This window comes from Grus americana, chromosome 3 (genome assembly GCF_028858705.1).
Source record: "Grus americana isolate bGruAme1 chromosome 3, bGruAme1.mat, whole genome shotgun sequence".
NCBI classification, from domain to species: domain Eukaryota; kingdom Metazoa; phylum Chordata; class Aves; order Gruiformes; family Gruidae; genus Grus; species Grus americana.
This window is the reverse complement of record NC_072854.1, coordinates 126,122,390-126,141,009: the sequence shown is the minus strand read 5'-3', so window position 1 is coordinate 126,141,009 and position 18,620 is coordinate 126,122,390. Positions and strand designations below refer to the sequence as shown.

The 18,620-nt window shown below is 53.1% G+C and overlaps 1 protein-coding gene across 7 annotated transcripts in view; it reads right to left on the bottom strand.

Moving 5' to 3' along the window:
* Positions 1 to 18,620, bottom strand: part of SLC24A3 (solute carrier family 24 member 3) — a 212,238-nt gene that overhangs the window by 104,641 nt on the left and 88,977 nt on the right. Inside the window, exon 1 of one of the 7 annotated variants that reach the window (XM_054822244.1) lies at positions 328 to 363. The exons of the other annotated variants lie outside the window; for them this stretch is intronic. The gene's annotated coding sequence lies outside the window, so the exon portion shown is untranslated. Of the gene's footprint in view, positions 1 to 327; positions 364 to 18,620 lie in introns of those variants that run through there. 7 annotated transcript variants of the gene reach the window in all.

Sequence of the window (18,620 nt, the reverse complement as noted above, 5' to 3'; positions counted from 1 at the left end):
GTGGCACGCAAAGCCACCGAGCTCCCTGCTATTCAGCATTTTATAGATTGCTAACGCTGATTATGTTGTTATTTAATTTCAGTGGACTGTGGAGACCAAAAAGTTTAAATTAATTTAACAAGCAGATTAGACCAATTCATGGAAGTCAGGTCCCATCAGTGCCTATTTAACACCACAATCCAGATGCAGCCGCTGAAGAGCTACCGGTTGTGCTGGAGCTGGGACAATCTTCGGTCTGGCCCACTGCAGAAGATCTCTATACCTCCTAAATACACTAATTATGAATACGGCACAGACTTCATCATAAACTCTGTTGCTGTGACTCACGTATTAATCCTGCAGGAAAAGCCAGAGGTGTGTGTGCTCCCGAGTCAGTGGGACAGCGTGGGAGAGGACCAGGCAGCGGGGAGAGCTGGAGGAGACCTGTGGTCCAACAGCCGGCGATGCTTACCTGCAGCACTCCCTCCGCGGGGCAGGAGCCAACAAGAGCCAGACTCTGCACACAACGCCCTCTAAGCTGGCATCGAGGGATGGCTAAGGTCAGGCGTGCTTCGTTTCGGCACTGCTCAAACACGCCTGCCCCTTTCCAGAGAGGGCGGCCAGACCAAAGATCCGATTTCCAACACCAGTCACAAAGTTCACGTTTCACCTCCATCCTTGGCAGTTGTTTTCAGTTTCTATTGTTTACCCTCATATTTATTCCGAAAACAATACAACGTGCTCAACAGAGATATGTCAGGAGAACGCAGTGCACAAAATAACATCAGCAGGCAGGTCACTGGAAGTTTAATGGCTAGATGCCAATCAGATAATGATTTGCAAGCTGTTACTCAACACGTGGGTGAGCACATGGGACCCTGCACTGCAAGTAAAAGGAATGTTTTTTTCTTGGAGATTAAGCACAAGCAGCACACAAAGTGACCAGCCCACACAGTGATATCAGGGGGTTACTTGAAGCTGCCCTCATCTTCGTTGCCTTATGGTACTTCAGCAAAGAGCAGAGAAACGCGTTCCCACCCGAGTACCACGACCCCGGCGCTCTCCTGCTGCCCAGGAACGCCACACAGCTCAGATACGAAACACGGCAGAAAATCCGTAACGTCACCGAGACCCCTCGGCTTTCGAGGCAGGGACTCTTCCAGCCATGCGTCCGTGCAGGCTGCTACACGCTGGGGCTCTAGGTACCTAACCAAACTTCGTTCTTTAATACTGTGTGAGGCCAGTCCTGCAGAGCCTTCCTGCACATCACTGGATTTGAGCTGGGACCCCACTGGTCCCAGTTTGGGACAGTCTGGTTTTCCCTCACAACTCTTTCTGGAAAGCTCTTCCAGAACACCCGTCTACGTGGCTAGAAACTTCTGGTTTCATTGCCAATTTATATCCACTGGTTCTTGTGCCAACCCTGTCCACCAGCTTGGTGTTTATCCCCGTGTATTTAAAAACAGCACTTATTTTACTAGGCTGAACCAAACAAGACCGAAGTGTTGTTTTCTTGTTTTGAGCCTTCACAGACCGCTGACGGTCCCAGTATTTTCCCATTTACCTGCTCCAGTCTGAATTACTCTTTCTTACTGTGACGATGCCGTTGCAGAGGGTAGCCTTAACAAGATCCCACTGGAGTTGGGGGCTGGAGCACGAACACTTCCTGATCTCTGCTGGAAATGCTTCATGCGACACAGCTCAAGAACTTGCTTCCCTCCGCGCAGAAGCTGTGCTTTGAATCTCATCTCAGAGCCAAGGCTGTTGTGCTCGTCCTTATGACAGCCCGGTCTTCCTCCGAGTTCGTGACACCTCCCAACTGCGCGCCTTCTAACTCCTGTTCAACAGCCGCTAACAAACGCTTGTAAAAAGACCATTCCCAAGACCCAAAACTTGATGAACTCCTCTAGTAAATTGTTTCCAGCCTGCCTGCTTCTGCAGGAGGCTAAAATTTTAGGGCCGCGCAGTTAGGCAGTGCAGATCCTACCATCGGGATCCATCTGCTCCCTTTCCGCTTTAGCACGCAGCTTAGAACGGCACAAAATCACCTTACGTCCACAGACCTTTGGCTGACTGGTGTGCTAGCAGCACGCAGACAGCCTGGCTGGGACACGCTCCCCTCACCTGCTCACCACGACACGAGCGTTGTGGCTGGGGACAGCCCCAGCTCTGAGAAGAGCATGGAAGAAGCACGCGGTGCCTCTTCAGGAGCTGCCTGCCAGACCTCACCCCCTTTCTGGACAGCAAAGACACCCAGCCTCGCTGTCCAGCTGGAGCCACTCCGACCACACGTGTCGCCTGAGTCCACAGATGAGTGCTAGCTCTGAGACAACGGCACCAAGACCTAACCCCACAGCTGCTCAACCATGATTTCTTTGTCTTTGCCCTCTCATCCTTTCCCCATCCTGTAAAAAGCCACCTGCTTCGTATGTCCTTAAGACCTCAAGCTGCATTTTATCCCACAACACCCACTTCGTGAAGGCACTGCACGGCGACCCTGCTCTCCATATTCAGTGGAAAGGGAACAGGCGAGCTGAATCGCCCTCCAGAACCACCCAAAGCTTGGTGACACGGCCGCTGGCCCAAAAGCCAACACTGTGGATCGGGCATTCACTCCTCTTGGCTATCCAATGTGTTCAGCTTACACATAAAACCAAGACTGATGTCTGCATGCCAGAAGAACTAGCTCAGACCACATCTCAAAGTCGAGCTGTCTTCTTTCTGCTCCATCACTAACAAAATTGCGAGGATTGGGAAATCACCAGAGACCAGACAATATTGCTGAGGATGTCCAGGCCGTAATAAAACCCATCTGGCTCTTTCCCAAGTTACTCCTCCTTACGTTCTTGTCAGGAGTGAAAAACTGCAGCTGACGTCAGTCAAGGCAAGCAGAGAGACTATACGAACAAAACAGATCAGATCAAAGCCGTAAGCGAGCCACGCTGAAGCACTGCCTTCTGGCATCGCCCACCCACAGAAGTTCCGGGCAGTTTGAGAGAAGCGCCCTACAACAGCCCGGGACCAGCCCCCCTGTCCCGGCAGGAGGAGCAAGTACGTGCCATCAGTCTCTTGCAGAGATCGCAGAGAGGTCCCTCGCTTCAGGCGCAGGGTCTGCTAGCGCGGCTCCTGTTCGTCTCCCACTCCCGCCTCTTTGCGAGAGAAAAAACTATTTTCCCCGAAGTCCCACACCCGCAGCAGCCCCTGAAACCAAACAACAGAGAGGCCCTGACCGCGTCTTGCGCTACGGCTCCGTCGGCAGGAAAAGGCCAGGCGGGACGAACAGGGACGGATGCAGGTGCTCTGGTTTTACCACGGCCCGTAGCGCCACAAAGCAGAGCCCAGGCGGGACGCAAGGCGGGACCTGCCCCCCACACCGGCAGCTCCCCGGTCCGCGGGAGGACAGGGCGATGCTGGCGCCTAGAGGGGTGGCCCTGAACGGTGAAAAGTGGCACCCACGCTGGCCACATACCAGTCCTCACCTTCAAACCACGGCGGGTGCAATAACGCCATTGCCACGTTTTTCACTCCTTAAACAAGTAGAAGCTTTTCAGCCCGATCTTCCGTAACCATAATCTTTTCTTGGAGAAAATAAAGGTTGCAGCCTGTTATCTGCACGGACAACTTTCTAAACAGGGGTGTCAGAGGCAGCTATGGGAACTTCTTGTTTAGCAAATCAAAGTTTTATATGTGGACTCTAATGATATTAGTTAAGCAAAAACAGAGAGGTTTTTTAATCATTTTTCCTTAAAACAACAGTTGTCTCATACGCAATTACAGGTAAAAGACAAACAGATTAGGAGATTAACTCTCCACAGGCAGTAAAATGCCATCTGCTTTATGAATCATTCTAGGTACGGCACTCTTCTTCCAGATGATATGTCTTTTGACGTACACAAATAAACGTGCTTTGCTAAAGAAAAAAACCCGAAAAAAATAATGCTTAAAAGCTGCCTTCTCTCAGGTAACGCCCCATAAACCCCCAAAGCTGCAACGCCACCCTTCATTCCTCTTTGACAAAGGACAAATGCTTTTGTACTTATTACCCCAATCGTTTTGGTAACAATTCTCTTTAAACCAAGCTGCTTATGGCACATCCTTCAAAAGCTAACGCTGTAATGAATCATAATTAAAGCACCAACGAACGCGGCAGTCCAGGAGCAGAGGGACCAGGCTCAGTAACAGCCTCCCTGATCAGGGACACCAGCGCGGCGACGCAAGAGAGGTCGGACGCACCCCACCATGCCAGAGGCCACGGCTGGAGGCGGGAGGAGGAGACGTCCAGAGACGGGCGCTGCTGGGAGGAAGAGACCTGCAGCAGAGCAGGAGGGCTCTGAGAAAGCGTCTGAAATGACGGCAGTCTGGGGCAGGGGCACGGCGGGGAGCCGCGGCGAGCGGGATCCGCATCCGAAGGGTGCTTGGCAAGGTCTCCGCAAAGGTTTTGCAACAGTAGGGAGGAGGAGGAGGAGCGCGAAGCACGACGCGTGCTGAGATAAACAGCCTCGCACCCGGAGGCCTTTCCCTCCCCTGGTGAAGAGGGCAGCGGGGGAAGCCGGGGGATGCTGACAGCCCATCCATCGCGGCGAGTCAGTGGGAGGACACGGCACACGAGCGGATGCTGACGGGAGAAGCACCCATCAGGGTCCGTGCCCTCAGCTCACTTCTGATTCACACGGGTGGGGAAATGCAAAGTAGGTATCCAACCCACTCTGCATGGATGAAAACGCTCCAGTTAGGTGAACACCAATGTTTTGTTTAGTCCCAGGACCCATCTGCAAGGCAAGAGGCTTGGCCAAACCCCCGCTGCAGGAAAAGGGACACCCCCGCGGGGTTTCACATTTATCGACAGGTTTTGCTGGACAGCCGCAATCCAGTGCTCAGACCGCAGCCACATCCCTCCGTGCAGCTGAAGGGTTTGTGAACACAAAAGCATATAAACAAAGCGGCTTGCTTTGCTGGGGCTCTCTGTGCTGGCTCCTGCTGAAAGAGCGCACAACACGTAGGGCAGGAGAAACAACCCTTCCAGCTGCCAGAAGCCCTGGCAGGCACCGGCCCCGCTTCCGCGGCTCGGAGGCAGAGCTGGCCCCGATACACCCGCCCAGCTCGGGCGCAGGCAGAGGAGCTTATGGATCCAGCTGGGAGAAACTACATCAGGAGAGGTCTTTAGTACCCTGCTCTCCCCAGCCAAGCCAGCAGCTCCTTACGGCCTCCGTGCTTCACACTGATACCAAGAGACTGTCGCGCACCAGCTGCGGAGATGCCAAGATGTAGGTGATCTTAGCAAATGCTTTCCACCAAAACCAAAGAGAAGAGCGAAATCAGAACGAGGGTTTGGGCAGAAAGCAACCGCACGGGGCAGGCACGCTTCTCCCTGAGCGTCGTCAGGACATCACGCGACTGGCCCAGTCACTATCTGTATTATTCCAGAGCGTGGCTGCAAAAGTACGAGCAAAGGCACATCCACGGACCGCAAGGAAGACTGACCCGCGCCGTTTGCGTTCTGCTGGCAACGGCTACGCCTCCCCTCGGGAGCTGGGCAGCTGTCAAACGCTAGCAGAAACTGCTCAGGCGCGGTGTAAAGAGAAGCACAAATTATCAGAGAGCCACTGAATGCCTCTTTCAAGCAGTCTAACGCAGAGATGCGTTGAAAAGCCTCCAGAACCAGGCGGGGTTGGGTGCCCAGCTCCCACGGCAGAGCCTGGGACCGGAGACCCCGGGTGCCCCCTGTGACAGCCCTGGCAAGCAGGCGACTCCGGAGCAAACGCACGCAGCCTGGACAGCCAAGCGCCCACATCGCTTCTCCGGGGCTGCGGCTGGATCCTCCTGCCTTTCCCCCCGCGAAGCGTTTAGCCATGCCAGCTGAGGACTGTCGGCTGCGTATCGCTCCCCAAGAAAACCTTCCAGCCCCTGCAAAGGATTCGACATACTGGTTTACACTGGATTTCAGTTTTTCCCCTCATTTCCATGCTGTACCTCCACTCAGTCAGATTTCAAGATAAGTCACTCGTTTCAGACCAAGGCAATCTTTTGTTCCAGAGAAGTCTAGTACTAACTTGCCATTCATTGCTGTAAATCATTAACGTCAAGAATGCTGAATCATGAACCCCAAATTTGGAGCACTTATACTGTGTTTAAAAGCAAACCCAGCATCTTTCCAAGACTTTCTCTACATTATCTATAGTGTTTATCGCCTCACTAGATGTTATTACATTATTTCAATATCTCCTGCGAGACATTTTCAGTCTTGAAAGTCTTGGAAAAATTAAGTTGCATTTAACAGAAAACCACAGTGCATTTTCCTTAAGCACATGTACATGAAAAATTATTTGGCAGAACGGTGAATACGACGTTACTAAGAAAGTATTACAGAAACCTAGAAACAAGATGAAGATTTTTCTTTTGCTCCGAGCAAGAAAAACCTCGGCTCAGCAGCCAGCTGTCATCCAATTCAGAAATTACAGAACGAGATGAACCAAGTCCTTCATTAGCGCTCTTGGTGCTCTCCCAGCCACTGTCGGGGCAGGGCAATCCCACGGAGGCACAGGCGGGCAGGGAAGCCTGGCGAGAGAAGCAACGTACGAAAGACAAACCCCCTTATTCTGAAAGAAGTGAGGACTCCACCACCCAGAGCCCCCCAGCCACACGTGAAAATCACTGCCCTGCCTTCGCCAGGTACCTCTCGGGGGAGCGAAATCACCACCACCACAGCCTGGAGACGTCTCCGTTGCTCTACAGAGACGGGGAAAAGGAAATCTCCTTTTCACCTGTGGCGCTGAGTATCTGGGGGTGCAAGTTTTGACTGTCCTATAGCTTAGCATGAATGATGAAAAAATGGTAAATAACGCTAGGTTTCTAAAACCCTGGATAGGCACCACTGTCCCCTCGGCGCTGAGCACCCAGGATCTGAGCGAGTGCCTGGTGTATCTCAAAATTGGCCTGTTTATTTTCCATGCCTATGCGGCACTTTAGATGCTGAAGTTTAAGGTCTTGCTTTTGCAAACCTATGTCGGCACTGGAGAAGACCCTGAGATGACACGAACCGTGGAAATGCTCACACGCAAACTGGGTGGAAAAAGTAAATATCAAATACGCGCTAGAGAAGAGGGGCTGGGGAGCAGGAGGGGTCGGGCGCTGGAAACGCACCAGTCGCACACGCTGAGTGGGGCACATCGCCTGTACCAGAAGGCAGAGGCGAGGATGATCAGCTCCTTTTCCCTCTGACAGCCGCACCAGAAAGGGTTCTTTAAGTATTCAGATCGTTAACTGGAGGCAACGCAAGGGCTGAAAAGCAAGCAGGCGCTAGCTTTTCCCCTCAAAAGCATTAAATTCTCACCCTGAATTCAACATGCACTTCAAAGCATCTCCAGCCTTGGAAATCACTTAAGCATGCGCTGAAGTCCTGTTAAAATCCTAAACGTTTAAGTCTTGTCCTAGGCCGGGTCTTTGGTGAGATGGAAGGAGAATGTGCTCGTTCCTCCTGCTTTTCCCCGAACCCCGGCAGGCGTCAGCCACGCCACCACGCACGGAAGAGTCTCCGACAGCCGGATCCTTACTTCGGCTACACAATTTTTTATTTATAGAGGTGGTGGGTGCTTTCTGTAGACTCATCGCTTTGGTTGATCAGAAGCACCAACTAGGTATAGAATAACTTCTAAACAAGATGAGAAACACTAATACTGTTGCTAAAACCTTTTTAACTCATGTCTTTCACTTAACTGACTCTCAAAACAGATTTAGGAGTAAACTGGCAACTGGGAATGCTGCTGTCTGCACTGCACAGGATTTTCCAGCAAGATACATGTAAAAATTAGAGTCGATTGCATGGGAACACTGTCACAAACCCATCGGGAGACACAGCTGGCTACCAGCCACCTGGGTACCTGTTTTAGGGATGCTGGCACGGATGCTGACCAGAGGAAAAAGGTGTTAGATCAAACTTCTTGCTGCTGCCTCTTATTGAAACGTTTCGTTCTGTCAGAAGGCTTAAATCAGAAGCCGCACACAAAACTGTGCAGAGCACCTACAGGCAGCAGGATGAATTCACGGAATTGTTTTCAAGAGAGCTATTTAAAGTGCTCCCATTACTGCAATTTGTGTGCCTGGCTGACTGACGCAGGTCCCAGAGCACGGCACAGCCCACGCGGCGTCAGCAGCTCCCTCTGCCCCCGGCACAGCTGCCCGCAGCCCAGCGTGGCTCCGGCTTGCGTAAGGCTCCAGGACTTGCAGATCCTGCCCAAGTTGACCAGAAAGCCTTGAAGCTTGCACTTGAAGCAAGCAGGACCCGACCGGGTTCACTGCGCACCTACGCCACGGTCAAAATAAGATGTACCCAGCCCCAGCGGGAACGCTGTAGACACTTGGTTCGCTGCTGGTTTTGGCTGCGGTAGGAGCACGCACGCCGCTTGGAAGTGCCAGCAGATTGCTTTGGAGGAGCGGACCACAGCAGGCTAATGCACACACCTACGCAAGCGTACGCATAAATCTGAATTACTTCCTGACCCCCAGCGTGGCTGAATTAGGGCCAGTCCGGTCCTTGACTGCAAAAGGATCTCCGTAAGAAACCGTCACCACCTTAGGGACAGCATGAAGCCTGTCCAACCCCTCTTCTCCAAACAAACGTGCTCCCTTGCCTCGACTCCCACGGGCAACCCCTGCCCCTTCCCCGTGTCCCCGAGACTCAGGAGCAGCCAAAGCCGGGTGCCGCAGCCAGGCGAGGAGGGCAGCGAAGCCCCCGTTGCTGCGCGCAGGGGGCTGCCCCAGCTATTCCCCTCGCAGGGCACGTCTCTCCCGCTGCTCAGCCCCTGCCCGGCCGGGAGCTGCCCCCGCGCTGCAACGGCCGCTGCAGCTTTTGGATTGGGTTTGGTTCTGGGTTTTTTTTAAATTTAATTCAACTAAGACCCTGAATACCGATTAGATCCAAGCCCCAGCCTAACCCCTCCGAAGTTATGTAATCCCTGAAATCCAAAAAGCCTTGAAAAGCTTAAATGTGACAGTGCTGGTGATGTCATGCTGCTGAAAGGTTACCATGGAAACCGCTCCTACCACTGCCATACGCCTGTGGCTCTCGGCACCAGAGCCCGGCATCCTCTGCCGAGTGCACAGTACCCCCAACGCCGAAATTTGGGAGACCTGGGAGAAAACGGCTAAGGACCCCCGGGTGCCCCGCACTCCTCATCCCGCCCCGCAGGTGCGACGGCCGAGCTGCCCACGCGGCTCCTTGGCCTCCGCAGAACAAAGACCCTCAGCAGCTAACAGGCTTCCCCGCCGAACCGAAATCCCACAGACCGCCCCCGAAACCAGCCGGGCACCAACAGCTTTTAAACAGCTCGGGACGGCTCTTCGGGGGACGGGTGGTCCCGGCGCCCTTCGGCCAAGCGCCGAGGCACGTCCTCGTCCCCACCTCTCACCCACGGGACCGCCTGCCCGCCCTCGCTCTGTGCCGCCTCGCACACCCGCGGCATCGTACGCGTTTTCATCACAAGGAAGTTAAAACAAACCACAAAAGCAACCAACCAAACGCATTCCTGAGTCCTCATAGTCGCGGAAAAGAGCTCGAAAGTGTTTCCCAAACCTAAAAGCAAATAAAAAGAACAAATCGTCTGGCTTTGAAAATCTCCTTTCCCCTCGCTCCCCTCTTGACCAACTTTATGATTTCTGCGTAAAGGCAGCTGTAAGGCTTTGCGGTTTTTTTTTCTAAGGGGTAAAGCTTAATTTTCTGATGTATCTCCACCCGAGTTCACCCTCGCCTAGCTGATGAACTAAAATGAATGCAACAAATTAAACTTTGGGTTAATTTAAAATCCAAGCAAAGGGAATGCCCTTGTGGTTTCATTTCCCTCAAAGAAATTGAGAAATTCCCCCTATTAAAGAGTTCTGCATTTTTAATCATCCCCTCCATCCAGGGCATTTACGACACACCCTTACGTAAGGGCTATAAACCGATTTTGTGTGCTCAGAGATGTGAAATGATTTTGTCTGGGTTTGGTATCCATGTGTACAAGTAAGAAAACGCTGGGAGGGTTTAGCTCAGCCCTAATTTCAAAGGCCACCCCATCTAATCATGACTTTACCGTAAATCGTACAAATTACGTCCACGGAAACACAAATGGCCAGAACTACTACTTTTTTCTCCTTGAAAAGGACCCCTCGGTGAGGGAGCGGGACAGGACCAGGGGACGATGCTGCACATGCAGGGCCAGGTCGGGGTGTCCCAGGTCGGGGTGTCCCAGCCCCGGGACGCCGCCAGCCAGGGCGAGTGGCCCCCACTGCCGCACTGATACCCGCATCAGCCCCAGCATCCCAGAGGCATTCCTCCTCCACCGCCGACTGTCAAGGGACCCAAACAAAAGGACCCGGGTGGGCTGAGCAGGGACAAGGCACAAGCACCCACAGGGACACCCTGCCTGCCTGGCTCAGCCGTTGTCCTGTCCCGCCGGAGCCCGGGCTCAGCTGCGAGAGCGACGTCCCGGCACGATACAACAGCCTCGGGAGCAGAAACCGTCCCACAGCAGCGTGACGAGCGGTTAGTCACCCTTCGCGGGGAGATGCGCGATCTGGTTTGTCCCACGTTGCGCTTAGCCTCCAGAGCAGTTTCCACTGGGAGGCTGGAGAGCCCAAAATGGATTTTTGAAGAATGCAGCACATACGCTTTGGCAAAACTAAGAGAATAGTCTCAAAAAGGCTTGAGGGAGCCATCTTGCTAAACGGACTGTTGTTTTCTCATCTCCCATGAAATCCCTGCCAAAAAGCCTATAGCACAATGCGACAAAACCAAATTACAATGGTAAAATTGATTCAAATGAAATGAGGAGTCCATATTTTTGAGCTTAGCATGGATTCCCTTTTTTGGCATTCACCATTTTGATAGTTATACACATGTTCCAGCTTAGTTACCCCCAAAACATTATCAAAACATTACTATTTCAGGACACGCTGCGGGTTGAGCAACGCTTTCTGGAGGCAGAGTCACGAACCCTTCTGGATTCCGGGCTTGCCGCTTCTGACCACGCGCTGCCTGCCAACCAGACATGATTCACTCGAGTCCTCCTCAAAGAGCTGAGACAAACTCTCTATTTTCCGCTGGGGCAAAACGCCCAAGGTGGTTTTGCTGTGTTTTCTCCCCCACGTTCTCTGCTAGACCAACTGCAGCTCTGCAGGTGTTTTGACCATTGTTCACCGTGAGACAGGACAAGCGAAGCCACAGACACAAAGCGGCCACCAGCAGCCGCCTCGTGCGACCTGCCTGGAGACGAAGCGAAACGGCCAAGCACCACCGAACCCAACAGGGACGTCTTCGGCAGCCACCCCCCCGTACGCCGGGCAGCCCGTCTCGCTCTGCCGACGGGACGCACGCGGCTCCGTGCTTTCACCTCCTCTCCTCCGCAAAGGCGCCGACCCGGCCCCCAGAACGCCTGTGCCTTCTCGGTGCCAGCGCTCCAGCAGAGCTGAAAAACCTTGAAAAACACCAATCTCCGCGATCCTTTATTTATCGCTGTTTACTGCACGCGTTCCTGCAGCATTTCCAGGGAACAGGACGTCGCGTTATTCTGCAACTGCTAAAGGTCAGCCCTCATTCCCACAGCAATTCTGTTTAGGAGGTTTGCAACGTATCTGTTTAAAACACACGTCATGTGGAAACACTGCTCACAGGTTTCACAGCTCCGCTTGTTTGCTGGCAGTTTTATTTCATTCAAATTCACGTTATAATTTCTAGCCAAGCCCTGAGGTTCTGGTTTTGTTTGTTGGTTTTTTCCCCTGGGCATCTGTGGAGAATCGCCATTGTTTTTTTTAAACAATGAAACTTTGTAACCTCTAGCGTGTGATGAAAACCTGCGGCCTTTGGAGCACGAGGAACCCAGCCCTCCGGGGCTGAGCCCGCTGCCCGCCATCGCACGTGACCCTGGCGTTCCTCAGCCCCGTTTTAACGGCAGGTACCGCGTTTGGGGACTTTCTCCCAGACAGCCCCAGCAGGCACGCCGCGACCTCCCGGCGTGCGGGGAGGCTCCTCAGTCAGGGTGCTCGCCCATCCCTCGCCGGGAGGAGGAGGAGGAGGAGGAGTTCCCAGGCTTCCTTGTCCCTGCAGACGCTCTACCAATGCTAACGTGGACTTTGCAAGCAACCAGCGGTGGTTTCAGGCGAAACAGTATCTCCTCTGCAATCCAGGGCAAAACTTCCAGGAACTCCGGAGAGTTTTTGCAGGTTTGCTGCAGCGCTGCGTGCGCGTCTCGGTACTTTAAGGGCTGGGAACTACAGGCCAAGCTGCTGGGGCGGTTCAGACGACAGCGTCAGGCGAGCCGCCGTAACCCGCCGCGCGTGACTTGCCTCGCTGGGGAACGCCGGGCTCCGCGCGCAGGTTGAGCCCCGCTCCCGACAAGCGAAGCTGCCCGCTCCGGCACCTGCGGCACCGCGGGGCCGGCTGCAAGCCGCCAGCTGCCGGCTCTGCCAGCTGACACCCGCTGCCTGCCGGCGCGGCCGCGGACCCGCTCCCAGGGAAAAGTCGCTTCTCGACGGCCGCTGTTTCGAAGCTGATGCTCCGAACCATAAGGACTTATTTTCCCTTGCGCTGTTTATTTTTTGCAATGCTCCAACAAACTTACGCCATTTGTTCCTAAGATAGCCCAGCTCTCATAAACTATCATTTGGCGGTAATTTTTTGCAATCAGCAAGCAATATAATTAACTTCGAGTCTGGGGCCTCCTTCTATGGCAGCATTATTCCTATGGCATGCCTCGTACAAAACAACGACGTGCTGCTTACCAAGAGCTCTAATCAGAATTCTTTCATTGCAAGCAAAAGAAAAGGGAATGGCATAAGGAGCCATGTATTTCTCAGAACAGCGCTTTATAAAAGAAGTACCTCCGAAAATATCATTCGGTAAACTTAAGCAAACTCACTCCTGCTCAGTTTCTTCCAAACACAGTCAACCCAGCTACGAAACAGTCAACACGTCCCTTCTTTGGGCTCCATGAAATCAGCTCCTCCAGCGACAGAGGAATTACTGCCCTGCTGTTAGCCCTCGTAATCCAGGAAAGATGGGATGGAAGCAGGTTGTCTTCTTCAGGTGTCAGCTGTTGCATGGGGATACCTACTTGGTTTAAATATACTCTTAACTGCAACTGAAGACGTGATTTTAAGGCCGTTTTATTGTCTTATTGTTCCCTTACAATTTAATTTTTGTACCATTTCTAATACTCATAACCTTCTTCTGGACCTCTGGCTAAACTACCCACATAGACTTTTCACTGATTCCCACTTATTCTTCCTCTAAATATTCATGCTGGTACATAAATATTTTGCCTTCCCATGCTAATGCATAATGTATAAATCAGTCCCAAACACAAAGAAACCTAAAAACAGTTCTCATAAAAAGGATTTAGATTTTTTTTCCATAAACAACAGCTGGCAAAGTATCTCACAAAAGAAAAAAAAAAAATCCTGCTTTGCTGATACATTTAATTGCTTCAGGATTTAATGCTTCTCCAAAGTCGTTAGCTGCAGCCAGTACTGGAAGCAAAGCATTTCCGTTCAAAAACCGTGACGGAGCTATCCTCATCTCCTGCTTTAGAAACTCACTGCCTGCCCAGCAACTGCGCCGCAGCAGCCCCTAAAAAGAGTTTAAACGCCACCGCTTTCGCTGCGGCCACGCTCAGCCCGCAGAGACGCTCCAGCCTGCGGGGCTGGGAAGAGGCTGCGTTGTACCTGGAACCATCGTGCCTGCACGCAGACACCTTCACATCGAAACGTGCAAGCCTAAGAGCCGCAGCGTACGAAGCGGCGCTCGCCAAGCCCCTCTGCTCGGCGTCAAGCCGAGGACTGCGGCGACTGCTTGCCTACGGCGCGCGCTTTCGGCTAACTAACCGCCCAGAGCCCCGAGCCGCAGCTCTGCCGGCTCGCCGCCCAAAGCAGAACGGCACACCGAGCCGCGGGGCAGACGTGCAGCATCTGGCAGGGAGAGCCCGCGAGCTGGCACCGCGCGGCAGGCACAGCTCCCTTGCAGCCGGCGCCCAAGTTCACGGCCGCCGTGGTGCAACGCGCGCCCCGCCTCACTTTATTAGCGCTGCCACTAACGAAGTCCTGACTTGTGTGAGGCGCCTGCTACGGAGGGGGCCCACGCCGGACCCCTTCACCCCGCGCTGCCCCGTGGGAAGGCACAGAGTCCTTGTGCAGAGCCCTTGCTGCGCCCGGCGTGTCTTGTGCAGCCCCACCTGCGACCGGGGCAGAGCTGCGGCACCCGGGCGTCCTGTCCGAGCAGCGCATCACCGGCCCCCTTGTAAGATCCGAAATTCCCAAATAACGCCAAAGTATGCTTAGACTAAAAGCCAAATGACAATTTTCAGTGATCCAAAGGTTTTTAAAAAAAAAAAAAAAGATCAAATTCTACAAGGCTGGAACTTCTAAGGATTTCGAGTACTTTTATCCAAAAAGTAAAAAGCAGGCAAATCTATTTTGTTTAAAACTCAAGTAAATTTCGTAACAAAACAGTACTGCGGAAAAGAGCAATGAAATGTTTTCCAAAAAAAGAGAAGAAAGATAAAGGCAACAGAGGGAAATATTTTGACTCTTCTGTAACTGTTTTCACCCCTACAGAAACAGTTTACAGACATTTACGCACCATCCCCATACGTGTCTCTGCCTGTGGCAGCAGTCTGATCAAGAGCAGGGCTGCCCCATTGTGCCTGCCGTTACGCATCCCAAGCAATAAAGCTGAATTTGCACTGACGGGCACATCTGAGGTTCTGTAATCCGTGCGCAGGCAGCAGGCTCTCCTCTGCCTCCCAGTCAGTTGCTGTTCACCTGGAATCGCAGTCGACCTCATTTTTACGCACCTGAGCACCCCAGACTTTGCTGCCGTGCAGACGGGCAACGTAAACGCGAACTGTTCCTGAGCTGCCCACCCTTTCCAAAAGGGAGAGATATACATATATATACACATGCTGCAGTCCTGGACGCTATATAACCGGCCGCCTCTGCAATTTACAGCATCTACATAGTAATCAACACAGAGTAACAGACTTGACAAGGAGTACAGCCTATTACTTTCAAAGCACCAAGCACAAACCTCTTATTTCAGTTTTCCATACCTCTAATCGCTCGCAGCAGCACCATTTTAACAGTTCACATATTTCTCAAAGTTTTACAGATAAACTGCAAAGGACATGTTTCTTCCACTAGTCTTGTGGGAGTAGAAAATTAAGACAGTAAATTAAGCCCGATCTGCTGGCAAATATCTCTCTGAAATTAGGCAGCAGACTTTGCTTTAACCCTACCACCCCTCTGTTCGAGCTTCAGCGGGGATTTGCAGCACCCTATTTGCACCGAGTTCATAGGCTTCGCCCGGCAGCCCCGGGCCAGCGGCCAGACCCGTGCTGCAGCCGTTAGCAGCGGGGCAAGCAGGGCTTTGTCATCTGCTGGCTGGGGAGGGCTCTGCGGGACCACAGCCTGCTTCAACGCGGCTGGGAAAGGGAGCGAAAGCAAAGCGACTCGTTTTCCAGTTGAATTTGCTGCAGGCAAGTCTGCACCTCCGCTGGGAATATGTCAAGGATCTGCAAAATCGAAATAGGATGGGGAACACTGAATGACAGCACGCTCCCTTAAAAGGCCATCTGATCCTGATTTATAGACTCTGAACAGCAGGGAATTTCCTACATGGAAAAATCTGCCAGGGAAACGTCAATCCCATCTTTATTGGCACTGTCGCTTACTGGGCAAAGCAGTTCCATTTGCTCTTCAGAACAAACAAGACTTACACACTCACGCTGCGTGCACGTGTGCTTGGGAACACGGATGCACGCGTGCCTGCGCACCAAAGTCCCCTCCAGGAACGCTCCAACACCACCAAACAGTTTCAAGGCAACTTGGCAGAGCAGACTGTTAGTGACAACACACGCGCGTAACTCAGCTATGCGTTGCTGGGTCCTCCCTCACCTTCCTGCCTGCTAACGTGTTCAGTAATTCTATACTGAAGGTAAGTTCGATATCCCTGCGAGGCTTTCCCAGGAGACAGCGATTCAATCCAAATGCCTTCAGCATGGATGCAACGGAGGTAGAGCAGGAGATGCACTGGCTTTTAACATAAAGGGTAACTTGGCAATTTTTTTTAAGAAAAAGGGAGTGGGGAAACACATGTCAAAAGGAGGAAGCCGAGTGCAAGCAGAACATGAAATTAATTCAAGCATGGCGGCTGCACGAACAGCTCGATTTCCCCGTGGCCGGCTTCCCCCCAGCGCACGAGCAGCGGTGGCTCAGTGGAACTTTCCATCGCCCAGTCCAAGTATTTGTCAGCTCCTGCATCCTGATTAAATCTGTAATCCTGGTTACCAGGGAAGGGGACGGGGGAAAGGGGGAGGCTTAGCATTACCCACAGGAGCCTCAGGCTCAGGAGGTAGGATTCGACCATCTCGCTTTAAGACATAGTTTATGTGGCGGCGTTTATTTGCACTCCCTTGTCCGCTGCTCTCCTGAGCTTTCCTTGCTGATGCCTTGCCTACCCCTCACCTCTGCGGGGGGCTGCCGGAGTGTTTGCAGACCCCGGCGCTGCTGGGGGCACAGCCCTCCAGACCGTGCTTTGTGGTGCTACCCGCTCAGCAAGGAGCGGAGCCAAACCCAGCCCCGTCATCCCATCCGAACCGGGGAAGACAAGTGCCAAAAGCCTTGCCCGCACACAGGGATTTCTGAACCGCCTCTGGGCCGTTCCAAGGAGCAGTTCAATAAATCTGTGAAAGGAGCGACAAGAGAGGACACCTCCCAGCCGGGGGTGTCCGCTACTGGGTGTCCATCAATCTGGACCCGAGTGCCCGGGGTGGAGGCACACCGAGGCGTGCCAGAAACGACCCTGGCAACACAGCCGTCTGGGCAGTCCCACCGGGCGCTACAGCGTCTTACTCATGTCTGCCTGGTCCGCCTGGATTACTGTGGGTTAGTTCATCGCCTGGCCTTGAAACCACACTCGTTTCCACCTCTCTCTCATGCCTATCGGTCCGGGGACGCCAGCAGTTGCCACCACATCTCTAACGGTTGCTATGGCTACAGAAAAGCTGCTGCATCCCTGCATCCAGCCTCACCGAGGGTCCTCGCAGCAACCAACTGCCCTAGAGGAGGTCCTCCAGAGAGTCCTCCTGCTCACTGCGCGAGACCATCTCTGCTAGCTGATGCCCCCACTCAGCAAATCCGTGTTTATTCCTTCCCGTTTCCCCTGTCAGAGAGACATCCTCGCAACAGGCGCAGTTCAGCAGCGGAGCTCTGGCCGTACAGGGCTGCAGATGCCAAAGGCTCGCACAGGGCTCAGAAAGCACTCAAATTCTCAGAGAAAATAAAGCACGAAGAGCTATTTCATACAGAGAAACCAGCCACTGACTCCTTACGCTGCAAATTACTGGGAGATGCGAGAGCACACCTGGGAAGGGTCACTCGGTCCATCTGCCCAAATCCCAGCGGTAAAACCTTCTCACACCTCTCTTGCGTTTTTCCCCGCAAACGTGGCACTGGCCACAGATGGAGCCAGAAGACAGTGTCAGATGGACCTTTAGCCTGACCACCCCCACCCCCCCGACAGCGCCCTTCTTCAGATGTGCTGACCCAGTTGTGTCACACGCGTAAGGCCACGTCTCACCGCAAACGCGGGCAGGAGGCCCCTACGGCACTGGGCTTGCAGCCAGGTTTTACGGAGCAATAGGTTTAGCTTCCGCCGGCAGCTGCCCCGAGAGACCCCCAAACAGCATCCTTCTGGGGGAGCCGCCCACACAACCGGGCGGCAAAGCACGGGGCTCCCAGTGACCGGAGGCAAAGGCTCGCTCCTCAACCGCCCTCCCGTAACCAGCCCAAAGGAAGCCCTGAACCGCGACTCTGCCTGCCGATCTGCCTTTCAGTTGTGACGATGAATAATTAATTGCTGCTTTGTTTTCTAGTGGAATTCTATAGCAGCAATTATCCCTGCTCTAACACAAAACAATTATCACCTCCTCCTTCCCTTTTCTTCTCCCATCAATTAAGAGATGGGAAGACAGACGGCATCTCCTGCTCATGACTAATAGCAGCCCTTCACGAGATGAAGCTGTGCGGTGGGTAATTACCAGGATGCTTCAGCAGGGAACGTCACTCAGCCAGGGCACGGACAGCTTGCCAAGCTGCAGAAGGACAGAGCATCACAGTGCTCAGGTCACCTGGAAGTCACAGTCATCAGCGCAGAAACTAACTCTCCAGTCGGTTTCTTCCGAGACTATTAATGAGTGCTAATTAGAAGTGGCCATTCAGCCTGTCAGCACCTGCCTATCCATCACCAGAAGCCTGGGATAACACCGCTTCCGTATTCATCAGGCTGCGGATTCAGGACCGGTTCTGGTTACAAATATACTGGTCATTTTTTTTTAATCTCTCTTTTTATCTATGCACATGTATATACACATAAAATCAAGAAAAGGGTACGTTCTGAAGCATTTCCCCCCTCCAGCAGAGATGCACCACCACTGCCGTGCAAATAAGCTCTGAGGCTCCCGGCAGGTTCCTCACCAGCCTCGCGCCTACGGGTAGGGGATGCCTTCTGCTCCCGAGAGCGCTGGTGGGGACAGCCAGCCGCGGCACCGCCTGGCCACTAACTTCGGCCACCAGCGCAGTGACAAGATCGGTCCGGAGGACGCGATCAGGGCGGG